Here is a 21,199-nt window from a genome sequence, read left to right on the forward strand (position 1 = left end):
GTACGGCCTTTCATCATCAGTTAGCATCCGAGTATTAGGACAATAAGGATTTTTACAGCATAGCAAGCATGCCATGTTTCACAACTACTTCGATCAAACAGCTGTGAGTATCGCGAAGCGGTAACGGGACGGCGACGCGTTCACACCTGCGGCGCGCCGTCGCCGCAAGTGTGAACGGTGCCGATGGACCCACCTGCGGCGGCGCCGGCTGCGGTCCGGCAACGCCCTTGCGGTGGCTAGGCACCCAGGCCTGCTGCGGTGCCGCGAACGGTGATTGTCGCACGCCCGTGATGCGCACCAGCGTGAGGAATAGCAACGCCGAGGCGGCGAGCAGGAGTCCGCTGACGAGCCGCTGCTTGAGCTTGACGCCGCGGCAGAGGAGCCGCGCGGGCCAGCCCAGGGGCACCCGCGCCGCCGCCGCCGAAGCCACCTTGGTCGCGGAGCCCCCCGGGCAGTGGAGGCCAGCCAATTCCAACGCCAGGGCCGACGATGCGCCTGCAGTGACAGCAAGAGCTCCGTGTCAACTACGGCTAATAGATCCGAAGCACTGAATAGTTTTGACATCACTCTTTCCCTTCTTTGGATCATAATTCAGAGGCCTGCATTTACTATCTACACCCTCTAGCACTTCATCATGAAGGAAGAACTCAGGAGAGGCGGTTACGGCACATTTTTTGAAGCCGGCTCCCCTCCCTGCGCCACCTCCCCACTACTTGGCCGCCGTCTCAGCGCGATTGCGCATGCGCAGTAGACAGTGTAGCAGACGACAACGCTGCGTCCAGCGTCACGATTGGCTGCGCTGGCGGCCAAAGGCTCCCAGCAGACATTGCGAAAGCGCGTCACTTCCGGCATACTTTCCGGCGTTCAGCTCGGATGGCTCGGATAGCGAGGACCTCTCCCGAGTTTTCCTTCCTGCATGCATTTGATTTACAAATAGGCCTTGTCGCAGGATGACAACTCCTTCTTCTTTGTTCGACTGAATGAGAGGAAGACCGATGTTCACAACAAAACCGGAAACCTGCCAGGTAGATGGCTTAAAATAGAGGGACGCTTATATATCTTTTCTGGTTAAGAGCCGAAGGAAAGAGAAAGAAAGACGGAAAAAGGGGGAAAGAAAGAGGGGCGTAGGTGTAAGACACGGAGAGATTCGAGGGCACCGTTGCTGCAAGACCGCAGGAACCGACAACAATCGCTGTCCGATATCCACTCGTAAAAGTGGCAGCCGCAACTCCAGCTATCCTCACGTTCGAAAAATGGAGAAAACACTGAGCTCGATGGCACCTGCCGCCAGCTCGTTTCAGAGGGGGCGAACTTAACATCAGTCCCTCAGTGAGTACGTTCGGTAGTCTTATTACCGGCACCTTTGGCCCGGGAGATGGCGAAAAGGCTCCTAATTAATTCCAACCGGTTGTGGTTCCTTAACGTGCGCTGAAACCGCATGACATACTGGCACGTTTGCATCTAGCCTCCATCAAAATGCGGCCGTCGCGTCCTGGATTCGATCGTGCGAACGCGTGCTGGGAGCAAGAACGCCACAGCCACTGATCCACTGTGGCGCGCGTGAGCGGACAAGATGCTCCAAACATTTATGAACGCTGAAAACGCACCGTCTATGTAAGACGATATGCAGTTATGCAGTGTCGATGACCGCTGGCAGCCCGTTTCGGTTGTGGGTGGCTTCCTGCGTTTTTCATTCCGTCTGATTGGAAGTTAGTTAAGCCTAAACATGCTTAATGAATTACTGCTCGATTGAGAGATGCGACATCGACGAGGTATGGCAATACCTGTGACCCGCAAAGCCATGAATCGCGCCTGTTGAAAAAAGTGTGTTGAGTTGGGCTTAATGGCACATAAGCAACTAAGGCCATCCTGTGCCAAACGCAAGGTTTGCTGTTGAAAAAAAAAGCAGGAACACGTGAAAGCCAGTGTTTGTGTGTGTGTGTGTGCTTGCGTGTGTGTGTGCGTGCGTGGGTGCGTGTGTGTGTGTATGTGTGTGCGTGCGTGCGTGGGTGCGTGTTCCGGATTGTCAAAATTGGGGGACCCTTAAGCTCCGCTTTTAAGGGTATGGCTCGACAGCGGTTCCTCTGGCTCACGAAGACACAGAAACTGTTTCCTCTTGCACAATCACATTCATTATGTGGAAGACTGCACAACATGCATATAAAGCCCTGCTTTAACCAAGCCGTACAAACGTGCCTGCGTGGCGGTAACCTGTCTGACTCGCAACCCAGGGCATGCATTGTCAGGATAGAACCCTACCTGTACTGTCACGCCAATCGCTGCATTGTCAGGCTACCCACGCTAACAGGTTCATGAGAACCGGCCGACGCCATTGGCTGGAAGGGGGTCCTTTGACTGGAAAAGCCACTTTCTTCTTGACTTGTATCCGACTATGCTAACATGAGCCGTTATTTGCTCCGTGTTTATACGAGGGTGAGGAGGAATACGGCCTCCGAAGGCCGGTGCGCGTGGCGAGTTGCTCACGGCCATGGAGGAAGAAAAACTAGGAGGGACCATGACGTCACAATCTTGAAGCCTAGTCATAAAAAATATAATGGGAAGCATCATGGGAAATAGGCCCTCACGTGACAAGGCAGTGGTAGCTCTTAGCTGGATTTCGGTTTCGGTTTCGCTCTCTCGCTGTACGAGCAACTAGGCGACCATCTGCTTGCGTTCACTGACGGCTCCGTGGTGAGCGCAAACTGCTCGCTCGCCGCAGCGGCCACCATCCCCGAGCGACGCGTGCGCTGACTGCGGCGCAGTGGAGACACTTGGAGCACATGCTCCTTCGCTGTGCCGCTTCTGCAGTGCCGCGTCGCGAGATTCTCGCGGCCTGCAGGGCGCTGGGAATCATCCCGGACAGTCTCGAAGCGCTCCTGTGGCCGCGCGGCACTGCGGGCACCCGTGATATTCTAGCCTCTATACCCGTGACAGAACAGTGGTGAGCCTCTGTGCGTTCATCGAACAGGCGGGCTTGACTTCCCGCTCGCTCTTCGCCAGGTAGTGCACGCGTGACACGAACGCTCCGTGGGTGCTACCTCCGACGGTATACGCGGCCGGGCGCCCCACCCCGGCCGCTAGTGCAGTATGCCGCGCGCGCGATTAGTCCGAGACAGGACGCTACGAGCGCGCGGCTATGTATACATACAGTTTACTTCTTTTTGTAAGTGATTGTGCGCAGTGGCCGGGAGACCCCGCGCAGGGGCAGACGTAAAGCCGCCGGCACTCTCTCTCGACAGCGAGAGAGAGAGAAATACTTCACTGCTGAATTTCACGTCGGAACCGCCTATGTGCGCGCGCGTATTCGGCACGACTTGTGCCTTGAGAATAGCGGAGAACGGAGGGCCCATGGGCGGGCCGAAGTCCGCCTGCCCGAGAAATAGAATCTTTCTCAGCGCGCCGGAGCGCTCGTTCAACACGTCCGTCCGCCGTGAGCGCTCTGGAAGCCGCTGCGCCCTTTTTTAGAGGCTTGTTTCTTCGCCTACTCTCGAGTTCTCCGCTCATAGCATGCGCTGAAATAAACGCTCCGTATGCGTGTATAACGACGAAAGGAATTCCTCTCCATTCTCTTTATGAACCACAGTTGAACAGTGACGAGGTCGCGGCCGCACCCTTTGATGAAAAGTTTACCCGCAGTTTTCTACAGTGCACCCAAAAACTCAAGAGTGTAATCAACAGAGACGCGGAGCCTGCAGACAACCTCGAGCTCGGTACGCATTCCGCCAAAGCGCTGCGCTGCGCTACTTCGGAGCACGGATGTTCACTAAAAAGCACCGCTGGCTGGCAGTCTGGTAACTATGGAGGAGGGCCTATTTCCCATGAGTCAGTGCGCAAAAGGGCCCTCGGCAGCGGCGTCAGAGGAGGATGGCTTGCAGAGGCTGAGCGCACTCCCTCCTAGTTTTTTTACCTCCATGCTCACGGCTGCTCTGATCGCTGAAGATCCAACGCGTCACTGGCGTGGCAAGCGCCATCTATGGGAGCCTCTTGTAACAGCTACTTTTTCGACCAATCCGGATTTTTGGGTGGCGCCGACAGCAACGCCGACGCCACCTTTTCTGCAGAACGAGGCCCTTGCGCTGTCGCATAAAAACTTTTCACGTTTAACAACGACAGTTCCACCTTAAAACTCTTCTATGGAGTATACGTTAGACCCAAACTCGAATATGCCTGCGCGATATGCAGCCCCGCCAGAAATCCCTAATTGAATTGCTTGAAAACATCCAGAATACGGCGGCTTGCTTCATCTTCTGGAAATATGGTTACACGGGTTAGGGTTTGCGTCATCAAATCTATTAGTGTCGACTGGATATCTCGTCGAAGTATTGTGGCAAGGGATATTTCATAATCTGTATTACAATCGGCCTGAGCTTCGAACCTCCCTGCTACAGTACCAGCCGTACGAATATCGCATCGGATTTTCAATTATCGGCGTGTGCAGCATATACATGTATGTACTACGAATCCATTTAACAAATCATTCTTGTCATTGATGGATGGAACTCGATTCCCGAACCAATCATCCATGAACGCAGGAACCATAAATTTAGGCAGCTGCGATCAGCCCACTTTGTTAAATGAAAGTGATAAAAGAATAGCTTTTCAGTGTTATTTATTTCCAGCTTGACTCAAATCTCAGAGTAAAATTTTACTCTGTAAAAACTGCTACCTAATCTCATTCATATATCGCATTTTGTTCAGTGGCTGCATACTATTTCGAAAAATTCGTGCTTACGAAACACTGTTCTGAATCCTTTGTAAACGCATGCGGACAGGAGTCGCTGTTCCTTTCGTCTTTTTTTTTTTGTTTCGAATTGTCATTTCATTACTCACGCTTCTCTATAAATTTATAAGTTTACCCCGCCTCCTAGTTTGTTTTTTCATTGCGTAATAATATGGCCACGGCCACACTTTATTGCTCCCCCCCCCCCCATATGTAATGCCCAATTCACGGCCCTTAAGGGACAATAAACGATTTGATGATGACGATGGCTTAAGACTCATCATTGCTGTTCGCTCATTACAGGAGCGCAGGCTGATACGCATGACATAGTGCTGATCGATTTCCCTAAGTCTAGGTACAGCCGGTTAGTACGATAACAAAGAAAAAAGTTAGGTGGGGTTAAAGTACAACACTAAGCTTCCATAATGAAGTCAAGAAGCGCGCGCAGTAGTTTGGTTGTTTCAGGCGAACTTAGCATCTTCAACATAGTAAGTATGAAGTTTTCTTACAGGAACTAACATTTGTCAAAACAATGAGCTTCGTAGCCCTTCCTCCACCCTTTTCTTGCAGAAAAATTGTGCCACACGTAATAATACACTTTTTTAAACGAATTTATTCTCAAACCTGCCGATTTTTCTGAAATTCTTGAAAAACAGCCATTCCACTATAATTCGAGTGTTTATTTGACTAATCCTGGTATTCCAATGTTCAGATTTCTAGTCATTCTGACCCACCGTGGTGGCGCAGTGGCTTTACGCGTTCCGCTGCTGAACCCGAGGTCGTGGGTGCGATCACGGCCGCGGCGGCTGTATTTCGATGGAGGCGAAGTAATAACAGAAAAAAAAAGGACTGCATGCTGTGCGATGTCAGTGCACGTTAAAAAACCCCAGGTCGTCTAAATTAGCCCCGGGCCTTCCACTATAGCGTCGCTCATATCCCCCGTGTCGCTTCGGGACGTTGAACCTCACAATTCACAACCATTGTGGACGTTTGACGAAATTTTGTACATCCCTGTAACACAATAACTGCGCTATTTGGCGTTGTAAAAGTTGCAAATTGTCTTTCCTGAGGTCCGCGCATACTTCACAGGCGGAAGAATACACGTTTTGAATAAAACGGGCGGCTCTTGAAGGGTTAAGTGAAAGAGCAAGAAATCGTTGATTGCCGTAGAACACGAGCTCTGCACTTGTGTTATAACCAGTTCGTTTTAGAACAGGAAAAACCGGAATTTGTCTTTCAAGAGAAATCTTCGAAAACGCTCGCTAAAGTTCCTGCTCTAGACTGTGCCCCAGCTACCGCCAGCTCACTGGACCCTCACCTTTTCATTTCACCAACGCCCTAAGCCAATTTGGCACCGTCCTTGAAACAGCGAGACTTACACAGGTGTCTAAACCAATGTTCAGAGAAACTGCTGCGCACAGGCAGCGAACTTACCCCGGAGCCTGTCTCTGAAGAGGGAAGTCTACCAATTACGGTTCCACGTCATCGCAAGCGTTAACGAAATCGCGTCGGCATTGCTCTGCGGAGCGTCGAAGACAGATGGGAGAAAAAAACCTCCTCCGAAAGCGAACTTTCATGCGCCGGAACCACTGACCCTGTACAGTCACCAACGAACTATAGCCTCAAAAGATCAATAGCCATGCTTTACGAAACTCCGCACCCCCCCCCCCCCTCCCAACCACCCTCTAAAATAAAAAACACTAAAGAAACTCCACACAGTTTCCTCCCTGCAATGGTCTTTACTGCGGACAGCGGAGCATGGTATTACAGCGAAAGGTACCCTGTTCCAAGAGGTGGTCACATAATAAGGAACGCGTGGAGGACAAAACGTAAGCGCCGACCGCAATGACATTTACAGGGACGAAGGAGGGGGAAGAGGAAAAACGTGAGCATGTGCGTGTCCAGAGAATCGAATGCGAAGCAAGGGAGAACCTATACTTTATACATTTTTTTTTCTTTTACTTAGGAGACGCCTTAGCATAATGCATTTTCGGAAGCTGGACCATCGGAAAAATATGCTAATGACACTGAGCGCGCCTTCGGCCGCGAAGAGAGGGGCAGCTTCGAAGGTCAACTTGGATTTGAATGCGGAGCTTGCCGCAGTAAATGCCATTCGACATCGCAAAAGGTTCGGTCACTATACAGAGAAGAAACTCGCTGAAATATCAAGTGCCAAGAAATGAGCAGATAACAGTACTTCTCTGTATTAGACATTTTTAAGACTTTCGTGGATACAATGCACTGCCGACATCACTTTAAGATTTTAAAAAAGTTAAAAGAAATCGTCATGTTTTGTGTCACTCGGGAATGTGATCAGCTGTGAGCTCCATTAGAAAGACAGCGCAGAATCTGGACCCCAAAGATATCTCGCAAGTTCATCCCTATCGTAAACACTCTATTGTATACGGCATGGATCAAACAGCCAACTCGCCAAGATCACCGCTATGGTCAAATGCGCGTGTACCAACAACATGCGTAGTTCGTACGATGTTTTTGAAAGTAATATAGCTGCACCGGATTCTGCCCTCCCCATCCCCGCCCTTCCATACCACGATCAACTGACCATGCCCTGATCACGTGGTCAAGAGAGTTCCATGGAAGCCATGCTCTTTTGGAATCCTCTCAGTGGATAATGAACAAACTGGGACTAACTGCGCCCCTTAGCCCTCGCGTCGAATGGTTACTCCATTAGTAGACTAACTCTGGTTGAAAATCCATTCGCAGTTAGTGTCTGCGGAAGACCGGTTGCTCTTCTCTGGGACTAACGGCTGCGGCACCGAAGCTAATCCTCAAGAGAGCAAACTTAACACCCGCTTTACTGTTTTTCTGCTCAAAGTGAACCAAATCAATAGACTTTTAAGGCGACGACAATTCACGGTCTTAACGGCGACAGCGTACACTTTTAAGAACTTAAACCTCGCTCGTACGGCTGTCAGCGTCAAATAAAAGTAGAATTGGAGGAACAAAAACTCACAGACCTTAATACCCGTAGGACTTTGCAGACGGCATTCTCCCAAACTATAGCTGCCGCCGTCCTTCGTCGCGTTTTATGTCAGCGTGAGCCAACTCCTCCGAACGTTCTTCCAGCGCACATCTTCCCTAATGGGCTCACTAGAAGGCGCTCTTGGGAACACTTCTTCGAGCGGGTCGCAACGCCCACAGGACCGTCCTCCCTCGACCTCGCACTTCTTGAGACACTCACGCAACTACGCCGCTCCGAAGAGGTTCTCGGTAAACCTCGCAGCCCGAGCGCCGAAAATATTGGATTAAGAGCTGCCTCCACAGCGCAGAGAACCCGGAGCGCTCGAAGAGCAACAGATCGCGCGTCGGTGGCGGCCCCGGAGCGGAGAGGGAGATGGTTGCGAGACCTGTGACGTTCGGCGGCAGAAAGATCGAAACATCGGGACTCTGCTCCTCGATACGATAGTCGGTTCCTCTTCCCTCCGCCAGCTCTCGATTCGGTGAAGCCGCGCGCAACAGGTGCGATCGCAGCGCCAAAAGCGCGCGCGCGGAGCTCCAGCGAAACAGAACGCAGCGATGACTGAAGACGGCTGCTATGACCTCGCAAGTGCCTTAAGGCGAATAGTGCGTGTCTGGGACAATAGGACGAAATTTGTCAAGATGGCATATGCCTACGAGTTCACGGAATCCACGCTTGTCATTTCCTTTCTATATCTTTTTCGGCAACTGCGCCCAATACAGCTACTTGGAATGCTCGCACTGAGGTGGTGAGGGGTAGATCTATGTACAGCCCACGTCAAAAGTATACAGTCCGAGGGGTTTGCTTGTGAGGCCTGCTGTATGCCTCGTTACTCATCCGCAGCGACCGCAACCGCTGAGGGGCTTCGCGTCCTGAATTCTGGTAAGCTTTGGACTGCTACATGTACTAGGGAGTCCCGCTAAACAGCTTAGACGCAAACTCCTTGGGCTGTATACTTTTGACAGGGACTGTACACTCGTTAGACGACCCATTCAGTCGTGGTCTTTACGACACGACGCTGTAGCATGACACTGAAGTGACTGTGACTATTCTTGGCTACGATTACGACTATGCCAAAGTCTTTCGAGGATGACTCTGGCTATGCCTAACGGCATGTCCAAGCACACATTTCTCCAAGGAAACCCATTTCGATATTTACACCTACAACCTACACAGCGAGATTTCAGCATCCGTCATATAAACGGTTCTTGCTGAAGTGTTTACAACTCTTTGTCATTTCTTTTTTCTTTAACTTTATTCGTAAAAAAAAAAAAAGCAACATGAGAGGTGTAAAAGCTTGGAGTTCTCGAAGCGATATATCGGTGCCTGCTCGACTCAGTGAGCAAAGATTCGTCCGGACATTCATCCCACTGCGTGTACAGGTTGAGATGGCAAACGTCGTTCTATATAATGCAACGGCAATAAAGTCATCCTGCGAGCGACGCGACCCACGAAGGGTTTCGTTTTTCATCGTCGACGAGCGCCCACGACAGGTTTCGCCCATATATAATCCCGCACGGAAAGGCCTACCTATACCTGCGCTATCTCACCGAGTGCTGCAGCAATTCTTCCTTGAGTCCGCTGTGCTTACTCAGAAAGTCGGCGGGATATATATCTGGTCAGACGCACTCATATCTTATTTGTTCGAACGTTAACGAGTCCAGACGTTGAACGACGAGGCAACCCTTCTCATTCACGCTGCCTTCCTTCTATTTTTATTTTTTCTTAGTGTCCTTCAGTGGGCTCTTTACATTTTTTTATTCTGGTTCGCTTCAACACGGCCTGTGGCTTGTGTGCTTTTTTTTTTTGCAATATGACCGGCTATACTTTATGTTTAGGAACAGCTCACATCCACGAGACGTCCACAAAGGATGAATTTTACGCCCTTACGTGTTCTTCCTTTCAAGTGCGGTGTTTTTTTAAAATGTTGCAGATAACTTCGCTTGTGACAACAACAGTTGCTTAGTATGTGGTAGCCTTCTGCACTTTGAGTATTTCAAGCACCCATAAAGAGTGTCGATACAGTAGGGGTGCAGGAAAAACTTCTCTTCTTTCTGTACTAGCCCCACCTTACGTATTGTGCGTCTTTACACTTCCCGACTCAGCCACAGCAACAGCCTTCGATGCTTCATATTGTGACCCACCCAAGCCAGTAAAAATTTTTCATCTGATTATAAACAATGCCCACAAGCAGGAAATCTGGCAGATTTTATTCAGATGTAATAACGAAATTATCTTGCAAAAAAACGCCGCTGCTCTTGGCTGACAAGTCGGAAAATTAACCATAAATGCTTGTTTCAGCACACAGCCGAGAGCGTCAGTCAGGGTAAAACTGACGCCGGCCATCATCATCGAAAAAATTGGAGGCGACAGTTAAGCTCCACCGATAGCTTTAATGGATTAATGCCCGTATACGCGGAACTGATCAGTGTGGACTTTATATTCATAGTTCCCTGGGAGTCCTCGTACCACTCCTGGAGCACTGGTGCAAAGGTTGAGCGACCCGCCACTGCCCTGCGATGGCAGGTGCTCCCAGCGGTGGGGTCTCGTGCGACCGGGGTTGCTCTCCCCGAGCGGCCAGTCGTTAATTTAACTGCAACCTGCCACGGTGGTTGGCTTGCTCACAATAAGGTGGGCAGGTTGTGATAAAGGTCACGTGACCTAGGTGGCCAACCTTGGTTGCTTCTCCGGGAAGTTTTCCCTCACAACGCCGCTGACAGCGCAGACGCCGGATTTTCTGCACAACGGCAGCCTTAACCCTATCGCGCTAAAATGTTGCAGACGTACTTTATCTGTCTGTAAGTTAAGAACAGAACATTCACTACATGATAGCAGGTTGTTTCCAACGAAGTTGTATGCTGGTCCGCGTGAAGAACGGGGATGAGGGTAGGCATTTCACAGGCGAATGAGCTGTGACTAACTCAGCAGAGTGCGAACTGCAGTAAGGCTGTAATGCCTATAAATATGTTCACGTTGCATCGATCGAATGGCATTAAAACTTTAGGCAGTGAGCACTTAATGTCGTTAAATTTGTCCGTGTAGCAGGGGCATTAGTCCCAAAAAGACTAATGATTGCGCCGCCGCGGTATAGTTCAGTGGTTATGGCACTCGGCTGCTGACCCGAAAGACGCGGGTTCGATCATGGCCGCGGCGGTCGAATTCCGATGGAGGCTAAATTCTAGAGGCCCATGCACTGTGCGATGTCAGTGCACGTTAAAGAAGCTCAGGTGGTCGAAATTTCCGGAGCCCTCCACTACGGCGTCTCTCATAGCCTCAGTCGCTTCGGGACGTAAAATCCCCATAAACCACTAATGGTTGCTCTTCGGGGGATTAATGGTAGCGGCAACGCAGTTAGCTTCCAAAAGGATTAACCCCTGCATCACCCTCGGCGTTTTGAGGTTTAGTGCATATCCCTGCCTGTATATAGGCCGCACGCAGCGTCAGTGCACACGGCGTAACCGAAGCGCGACTACGCCGTTTCAGAACCACCGTAAACAACGCGGCCAGCCCGACGAGGCGTATATTATATCCATAAGGCTTCCATGCATGAATGCTCGTCGTGTTCTCTCGTTCGATGCAGCCGGGGTTCATCTATCGGGTCGGGGACTATCGCGACGATAGGTCCGAGACGCGGCTGCCACATACACCAATCAAGAAGAAGAAAAGATTGCACACTCTGTATGCGCAGCCCTGAATACACGTGGCAATCCCGCAGATGGGAACCCATTGAACCGTGCCCAGCGGATGAGTGAATTACGGGTGTCTGCGGCAGCTCCCCATGGACGGACGGATGAGAGGAAGGCCTGTATGCGTTGCGGCCTGAACGCAAGTCTGTTCTGTGCGCGGGGGGAAGCAATTTTTCGCGCCCGTGAAGAATGCATATGCGCATCTGCGCGCGGCCTTGTGCGCGCAATTATGTGGCTCGTGTTCGCCTCGATTAAAATAGCTCCAATATATATTGAGCTGTATTTATAGTGGAACTTGCGAGCAGCACAACGGAGGTTACGGGCAGCGTAGTAGGCAGACAGGGCAAGACGACGACGGAACACGCTGTAGAAGACACAGGGCAATCGCAACTAAAAAAGAGGTTGCGTAAAAAAAAAAAAACTAATCTGCAAAATTGAAATAAAAATTGAGAAAGACTTACACAAGACCTATGCATGTGCGTATGCAAGAGGCCTCTACATGACTACAACTGCATGCTGCCTTCTTCCTGGGCAGTTTGCTCACTATGTATTACAGTCTCGACCACCTTTCGATCGTACTGAATTGCGGATTACGCTTCGCTGTAGTCGTGAAAGGAAACGACTTCAAAACCTGTGCGTGACGCGCGCAGCAGTCTGAAGTCGACAGGAAGCTGCAATATGTCCCAGCCCGGATTTGACGCTGATTGATTGATTGATTGATTGATTGATTGATTGATTGATTGATTGATTGATTGATTGATTGATTGATTGATTGATTGATCGATCGATCGATCGATCGATCGATCGATCGATCGATCGATCGGCGTCGGCGGCCCAGCGGGATCGATCCAAGCCACGGTGGCCACACTTAAGTGGAGACTAAATACGAAAACATCCTTGCAACGCGACTTCGGTGCAGGTTAAAGAATCGTATAGGTGGTCGAAATCAATCCGGAGCCCTCCACTACAACATGCCTGATGGCACAGAGTGTTGCTATGACAATTTAAATTCTATTAAGCAGTCGTTAATCCTGGATTGAATGATCGGCAAACCGACCGATGTACCAGGCTTTAGTTTTAAGCCGCGCACAAATAGCCTCCGCGACGCCATCATGAGGCTCTTCATCGTATGTAGATTACCGATGTATCCGAAAACTAAAAGAGCATTAAGGAGTTTTAGCATCTCGTATAGCGCCACCACCAGCCAGCAATGCACATTCGCAGGTGACTTCGAGGGCGCAGTATGCCCGTACCTGGCTTATCGAGGTTGTGTACGCGCTGTTAGTGGCTGGCAGTAGCGGTACACGTTAGCTGTATACGCTATGCTAAAACTCTCTATTGATGAGTGCATTGTGTACTACCTGGGAGAGTGACAGCAAGAAATATTTTGGCCCAAGAAATTATACAAAGTGCTGTTTGGCTAGAAAGGAAAATACAGCAACCGGAGTGCTTTATTTATGATTTTTTTTTTCAGGCGAGAACGAAGGCACGTGAAAAGAAAACGCAAAGAGAAGAAAAAAGAAGGGAAAAGGTGAAAATGAAAACAGAGAACAGAGAAATAAATGGCGACAGTAGCAAAAGAAGAAACCATAAGAAGGTATACGGTGAAGGGGGACACGATTCAACAGAAAGTGGTGAATCTGTCCGGTCTTCCAACACCCCCTCCTACCGGTCCACTTAGAACTGCACGGCCAATCCAAGCGCCTCATTTCTTCCCTGCAACGCAGCAAGCAGCCGCAGCACTAATTAAGCAGACCCTACCGGCCGCCTTCATGTTTTTGCAGATGGCTCTGTTGTCCCAAGTACTGGGCAGGCGACTGCGGCCAGCACCATCCTCGAGCTCAACCTCTCCACGACCTGCCGACTCCATGGTCTTCCCTGGGAGCTGGATGCTGCAGAACTCTCAGCACTACATACTGCGGCATAAGCCCTGGACGACATCCTACCATGACAACCAGTGGTCATTGTATGTGACTTCCGGACCACACTCGAAAATGTCAGACGGCAAGATACCACCCTCAAAATGACTACCCTCCGGGGAAAGCTCTATTCCCTGGAAGACCACTGGCTGTCATGGCGACCAGTCGCCATTGTATGTGACTTCCGGACCACACTCCAAAATGTCAGACGGCAGGATACCACCCTCAAAGCGACCACCTTCCGAGGAAAGCTCTATTCCCTGGAAGACCACTCGCCGCCATCCCATATTGGCTCCCCTGGTAGCAAGGAAGGCGACGAGCTTGCCAGAACAGTTCATGGCCTTGACATCCTCCCGTCTCCACAGCAGTGATGACCTTCGATTACTCTATGGCTGCCATCGAGACAGTCATCATCAGCCAGCATCCAGATCATCTCACTGTATCTGGCGCCCACTTAAAACGGCTACCTGATAAGTTCGCACAGAGGGAACTTACCGCCTCCTCCTCATCGGCTATTCATGGACGGCGGTCAGACGACACCTCCATGCGGGAGGAGACCAGTCGCCAGCCCGCCCTGCTTCCGGCCAGGACGAGACCATGGACCACCTTTCCAATCAACACAGCTCATTGGTCTAATACCGGAAATGTAGTGACAAAGGACCGGAGTGAACCCACCCAATTCCAATATTTGGCCGATTACCTCTTCTCTTTGCCTCTGCACAGCGCACAAACCCTATCGAAGGTCACTCTTGACACAGGGTTACCAGAACCCATATGGGACAACACCTTCCGTTAACCAGCCGCAACAACCTTCAAGACCTTCGACGCCTCGTGGACTACTTGGACGCTACTATAGGCTCTTTGATCTTGTGAGGCGACACACATTTCGCAGATCGTCATGCTCCGAACTTGACGTCACCCCCACCTTAACCACAATCACGTGATCCCGGATACTGCCCAGTTACCCTCCCAATAGTCAGAGCAACAAAGAAAATATGCTCGTGAAGGAGAAAGCCATGAGGATAAGGGTCAGAAAAAACGTGGATGAAAAAAAAAAGGAACGCCCGGAGGAATACGTGGAAAACAGAAAAGGGGAGATGGGGAGGTGACGTTAAAGGAAAGAAGGCGGCAAAAGGTGATGAATAGCAAAGCATTAGAACAGAGGGATAATGTAAGAAAATAGAAAGGAAAGAAGACGTAAGAAGACAAGAGAGGAAGAAATAACCGAATTCGGAGAGAGAAATGAGAGAGGGGAAAGTCGAGGAATGAAAAAAAAAATGGGAAAGGAAAAAGAAGAACACAAGAAGGCGAACAGTATAAAAAAGGCGAAGAAAAGAAAAATCATCAACGGGAAGCAAGTTTGGAATCAAAAACAGAAAGAGGCGAGAACATGAAAAGACGTGGACGGGAGACCGGCTCCAGGAGAAAGCAAAATTAGGGAAGAGAAAAGAAATGGGAGAAAGGATAAGAATTACGGGAAAAGAAAGTGCTTACATACGGGCTCAGATTACGCGCTGCACTTGAAAGCTTTAGGCGGCGTCCGGCGGTTCATTCCCGTATTTATAAGCGCGCCCAAAAAGGGACGGATAGGAAGCGTATAGAACGGGAACAAACGGTGTATCCTACGCACGTCTTATCTTATACGCGACGTGCTTCGCTAAATGTATAGGATGTCTTTGGGCGCCACGGCGACGAGCATAATAGGGCTCCCGGATGGAGATCTCTGCCGTATGATATACGCCCACATAGCCGGTCCGAAATTCTGGTTACGTTCCTGAATGCCTGACTAGATTAGGTTATTGCTGAATTCACAAACCCTGTTTTCTAAGTCCGCCCCCGCTCTTTCCAAACATTATCTTCGCTAGCGGACGGTGAAGGCGGTAAAGTCTGGAATTTTTTTTTTGTTTTTCATCCACCGTCATGTCTCTATTCGTGCCTCGTGGGGTTCAAAACGACGGGATTTGGAGCGCTAAAACAGCCTATTCAGACGTGCTTCAACTTCCTGTACCATAGGAGACGACGCTAGAATAGCGCGCTATACCTAATTAGCACTTCATTTAGGGAAAGAGAGCACTAATTAGACCCTAATTGGGAAAAGCAGAGCACGAAGTGTTCCGTGAAAAAGTGTACGTGTTCGCGTTCGGCGAACGGCGGCAGCCTCTCCTCTGCTGTAAAGCTTGACGTTGACAAGCACGCATTTTGACGGCGACGGTCCTGTGTATGTCAAAACCGCGTGCTCGTGGGGACGGGAGCATGGGGACGTTATTTGCGTTAATAATGCACAGTCACCGCAGTCGAAAGCGAGCGCAGTTATCGTTAATTACGCGTTCTCCTAAACTGATAATCAAACGAAGTAATCGGCGAGCCTGCATGAAACTATAGGCACTATAATGAAACGCAGCGGTCAGGGACACGTGACTAGTATTTACACTAGCTGGACTGATGAGAGGTAAAGCAGAGAGACAACACAGAAGCAGCAGCGCCTCTGGAAAACATTCCAAGCTGCTGCTTGATGACCGGGCCAGCGCAGGGAAATATGCAAATGCGTATTCTGAGAATGCGTACTCGGAGAAATTTAGCGATTAAGCGTGACACAGGGCACACGCGTTGCCGGGAAACATGCCTTTCAGGCCTTGGCGGATGTAAGCAAATATTTACGTCTGGAGAGACGGGATCTTTCGTCGTCTGCGAATCGCGGCGCCTTGGTTTATTTAGGTACGCTTTTCTAGGTTCAGTCTGTCCGCAGAGACATTTATGCTTAAGTGACTTCATCTTCCAGATATCGGGTGTTACAGCAAACACTCAAAAACTTTAAAAAACCGGCTTTTTAGGGTAAACATATGGCGTTTGCGGCATAGTATTACCAGTGTCCGCGGACACTAGAAAGCCGATGAATTAATTGTCTTCTGTAGTAAGGTGGTTAACTAATTTCTGATAACTAACTTTTTAACTATCGCAGATAGGCAACTAGTGTCAGACACTTGTAGCCAGTCGTTAGTAATAGCCATATCAGTTTTTAGAATTTCGAAAACGCGATATTACCCTCGGCGCTGCGGCTCACGAAATTTAGCTTTTTTCGACTATAGTTACGTGCCCTGGAGGGGTTGCTTTGCCTGCATGCTTTAGAAAGCGCGTATATTTTCGCACGATGCAGCCAAATTTTGTCGAGCCACAGCAGCAAGGGCAATCGCAATATTCCGCTCTTAGCCATGCTAAACCATCTGCATACCTATATTTTATTTTTTTTTTTCAGATATATCCTTGAAAGTTCCTTCGGCTAAAGCATGTTAGAACGCCTTGACCTGGCGCTCGGCTGCTGGCCCGAAAGACGCAGGTTCGATCCCGGCCGCGGCGGTCGAATTTCGACGGAGGCGAAATTCTAGAGGCCCTTGCACTGTGCGATGTCAGTGCACGTTAAAGAGCCCCAGGTGGTCGAAATTTCCGGAGCCCTTCACTACGGCGTCCCTCATAGCCTGAGTCTCTTTGGGACGTTAAACCCCAATAATCGAATTAAAATCAAAATCCATCTTGGATGGTACGGCAAAACAGCGCTGACGGACGGGACGGAAGAAGATGAGACAGACACATGCGCTGAACTAACAACCAAATGGTTTATTGCGAAAGAGGGGGCAATATAAAGCGTCCGTCAGCGCTGTTTTGCCGTACCACTCAACATGAACCAACCAGCCCGACTCAGCCCTCTCCTTGAATCCATCTTGGCCTGGCCGAAAAATTCAATCACTTAGGAGGGAGCGCAACGACACTATGGGTATTAAGGATAAATAGATCTGACTGCTGATATGTTAATGGCGCATACAGAAATGAATGCCTGAATGCCAAAAAAATATTGCCTTGGTTTATGGGAGTTTAATGTCCCAAAGCGACTCAGGCTATGAGGGACGCCGTAGTGAAGGGCTCCGGAAATTTCGACCACCTGGGGTTCTTTAACGCGCACTGACATCGCACAGCACACGGACCTCTAGAATTTCGCCTCCATCGAAATTCAACCGCCGGCAGCCGCAATCGAACCCGTGTCTATCGGGCCAGCAGCCGGGCGCCGTAATCACTCAGCCACCAAGGCGGAGTCCCAAAAATATTCATCGACACACCATTCGTACAGAACCGGTACAGAATCGATACTGGCTTCGTAGAAAGAAGCACAGATTTATGAGAAAAAATGAGAAAAAAAGCTCTGACTACACACATAGCTTTGAAATATGTAAACACTGAGAAACACAAATCGAACGTTGTTTTCTCGCTAAAGTAAAAACACAAAAAAGCTCCCAAACAGAATGCAGTGACTGCGGCCCGAAGACATCGAATCCGAGTTTTTCGACACATCTGTAGCGCTCTGCTCACTCGCGGGAATCAGCGCGCTGTGCAACCTTTGCGCTACTCGTCGCTGTTTCGTTTTCGTCTCCAGATGTTCGACCCACGGCGAGAGTCTAGCGACCAATGCATATCCAGCCGCCTCACATGTGCCAACGAATGCATATGTGAACAGCACGGACGCAGTAACGCTGATGCGTAGGCACTCACGCAACCAGCGCTGTTCACACGAGGAGGAATCTCGCAGCAATGCCTTGTTGCATATTCGATGAAGCAACGCTGCCGTTTTTGTTCTGGATTTTTGTCCCCTATCTTTCTTGCGTCCTGATCCTCAAACATTTATTCCGCGCAAGCAGCAGGCTATGGTGTTCGCGGACAGAGTATCCGGTGTCGCAACCCAGCACAGATAATGACCGGCCGCCGCGGTGGCTCAGTGGTTATTATGGCGCTCGGCTGCTGACCCGAAAGACGTGGGTTCGATACCAGTCGTGACGGTCGAATTTCGATGAAGGCGAAATTATAAAGGTCCGTGTACTGTGCGATGTCAGTGCACGTTAAAGAACCCCAGGTGGTCGAAATTTCCGGAGCCCTTCACTACGGGGCCTCCTATAGCCTTTAAACACCATAAACCGAACAGATGATGACCCAATCTGTGTTTCCCGTTTTCGCATGCAGCTGATCAAACATTTTCCGGAAAGTTTAGCCTCCGTTTAGATACGTATATAACAATATATAAAGTAAAGCAAGTGAGCATACGTAAATGTATATGGCCGGTTTTCGCTTATAGTTTACAGGGGTTTAACGTCCCAAAGCGACCTAGGCTACGAGAGACGCCGTAGTGAAGGGCTCCGGAAATTTCGACCACCTGGGGTTCTTCAACGTGCAATGACATTGCGGGTGCACGGACCTCGGCGTGCCGTAAATGTATAGAGCATATATGTAGTAGTAATCGTATACATAGTAGCATGAAGAGCGGGCTCGATCCCGGCCGCGCGCCCCAATTTTCGATGAAGGCGAAATTCTAGAGGCCCGTGTACTGTGCGATGTCAGTGAACGTTAAAGAACCCCAGGTGGTCGAAATTTCCGGAGCCCTCCACTACGGTGTCCCTCATAGCCTGAGTTGCTTTGGGACGTTAAACCCCAATTAAACTATGCACCTATATCGATTGAAAGTTAATCTCAGACTCAAAATTGTTATTTTTAACATGCGGTGCTAGCAGCTTCTTGTGTGATATTAACATACTCCATTTCACGCATGCAGTATAATTTAATCCAGGCGTAGCAAGGATTTGCCTGCAAGCTTTTTTTAAAACCAAAGCAACTTTGCATATACGCGAACAACGATGTTACTGACGCTCCACGACAAAAAAACAAAAAAAAAAAAAACGCATTGTACATGCATATTGCACGAATCGACTGCGCGGCTTGGAAAATGGAGTGCGAAAACAAAGATAGCGGAGGTCATTTTTTATGGAGCGTGGGTTTCAGTAACGTGGACGTATAACGACATAACAGTAACAGAAAAAAAAAGAACAGGAACGGCTTCTTTCCATTATGTCGTCATAGGATGCCCCTAAAGTGGCGCAATATAATACTACATCCCGACACTGCCAAGGCGAGGCATTGTATTAGAGGACTCGATTCTGCTCCTTCTATGTCGGCGCCCAGTTGCTGACGCAGTAATCCTGAGAACGACAACGGGTAACGTTGCCAGTAATGCCCCGAACAAAGGAACATAAACAAAACAAAGAAGCGGGGCCGGCGAGGGATACAAAGGAGCTCTCTAGCGTAAGCATTACGAAATAATTTACTTGTCTGCAATGTTGTGAACAAAAGCGATTGAGAGATGTATAAATATATCCTCGTGTACGTTGCGTCAGGCCAAAGCTGCAATGCAATTTCGGGCACGTATTAAGGAAGCGGTGCCATGTAATGCTGAGTTTAGACAGGGTTTCTTGAACTAAAGAAACAGAAACAAACAAGGCAGCTAGCGCCGCGAGTGTGGGAGAAGTAGAAGGTACTCGTTCCGTTCCAACGCTCAAGCATCGCGTCCGAAGAGTGCAAGACGCGTGTTTTCGCGTTATAAATTCGGAACACCGCATTGTCATTTTTCTTTTGATTCTGAACTATACTCCGTTTCATACATAGCAGGCAACGCTGCGGAGGTTGCTAAAGTAGTGCGTCCGCGAAACTATATTACTCCGACACGTATCGTTCGTTCTTCTCGAAACTCCGGTCATTGATTGGACGAATAAGAGCGGTATAAAACGATGCGGTAGAACTGAAAATCACTGTCCAAGCTGTGAGGCTTTCGGTGTTCGGGCTCTCTGACCATAATTTTCACGGAGAGTGAACTACTTTTTGGGCGCAGATTAAGTAGAAGCGATTCGCCCTACCAACTGCGTACCATACCGCCACGGCCCACGTGTACTATTTGCTTCTCGAAATCTCGACGAGTCGCAGGACGAATAAGTGGCAAGAGGTAAAACGAAGTCTAGGAGGTACCAGTCACGTCACTTAGGTTTGTCGCTACGAAATATGCTTGTGTTCGCTTTGGTTGTATGGCGAACTATTTTTTGCGTGCGGACTTAGCCTGCGCGAACAGGCGCGCTAGCTTTGGCAGCGTTGCCTGCTAAGCATGAAACGGAGTAAAGGCGAAGGAATGTTCCCGGTTGGGACGAGAGGTTCGGTGTTTCGACGTCGATCGGAGTCGACGTCCATGTTTGACCGGCCCATTGGTGGACAGCGTCATTTCTGGGCCGAAGGATGCGCAGACCTGTGCTCAGGCGATGTAGTATAGTGTCGAAATGGTCATGGGCAGGGAACGTAGTGCGAAGGCTAGATAACCGATCGTCCCATAGGATAATGGAATGGATTACGAGAGAAGGAAAGCGCAGTAGGTAGGGATGGAAGAGAATAATACGGTGAGATAAGATAAGGGGGAGGATTAATTTAGATCATTAGTATAAGCCTCTGCCCAGCAGTGAACATAGTGTGGATGACGGTGGTGGTGGCGGTGGTAATCAGCGTCTTAACAACCTCGGTGCCGACAGGAATCCTTTAAGCCAATACCAGGCGCCCTTTACGTCACAGCTACGGCAGTCATTCGTCCTCCCGGTAACGCGAATCGGAAGAAAATAAAAAGTAATCTGATTCGCCCTTCTGTTCCACACATAATAGAATCAGTTACATCACCGCGTATGAGGCGTTGACCGGCGGTGTCTTTGTTATGGACGGTGACGCCGTAAGCGAACGGTTAGGACAGCGGGGAGAACTAATTTAGGCAACGTATGAGTGCGAGCTATCGTCAAAAGCTGCGGACTCGCCTCGAGCGCAGGATATAATGCGCATTAGAGGGTGTTGTCAATGACAATAAAAAAATATAACAAAGTGAAAGACGAAGCAGGATATCCATGACAGTTAACAGTGTGGTACCCGTAACGTAACGGGCTTGCGAAAGCAAGCACTGCTCTTCTAGCTAAGCGCATTTCCACATCACAGTGTACACTCGGCGTCAAAAGTTTTCGGGGCACAGGTGTCGCCGAAAAACTCAAATTCCGCGTAG

The 21,199-nt window shown here is 49.6% G+C and overlaps 1 long non-coding RNA gene across 1 annotated transcript in view; it reads right to left on the reverse strand.

The window, feature by feature from the left end:
* Positions 1–357: 357 nt before the first annotated feature.
* The window catches only part of LOC149346642 (uncharacterized), a 176,057-nt gene continuing 155,215 nt past the window's right edge, over positions 358–21,199 (reverse strand). The window contains exon 4 of the long non-coding RNA XR_016292438.1: positions 358–495. This is a non-coding gene — a long non-coding RNA (uncharacterized LOC149346642). The remainder of the gene's footprint in view (positions 496–21,199) is intronic.

The sequence above is a fragment of the Amblyomma mixtum genome, chromosome 4 (genome assembly GCF_055824585.1).
Source record: "Amblyomma mixtum isolate Tamu chromosome 4, ASM5582458v1, whole genome shotgun sequence".
Lineage (NCBI taxonomy): Eukaryota > Metazoa > Arthropoda > Arachnida > Ixodida > Ixodidae > Amblyomma > Amblyomma mixtum.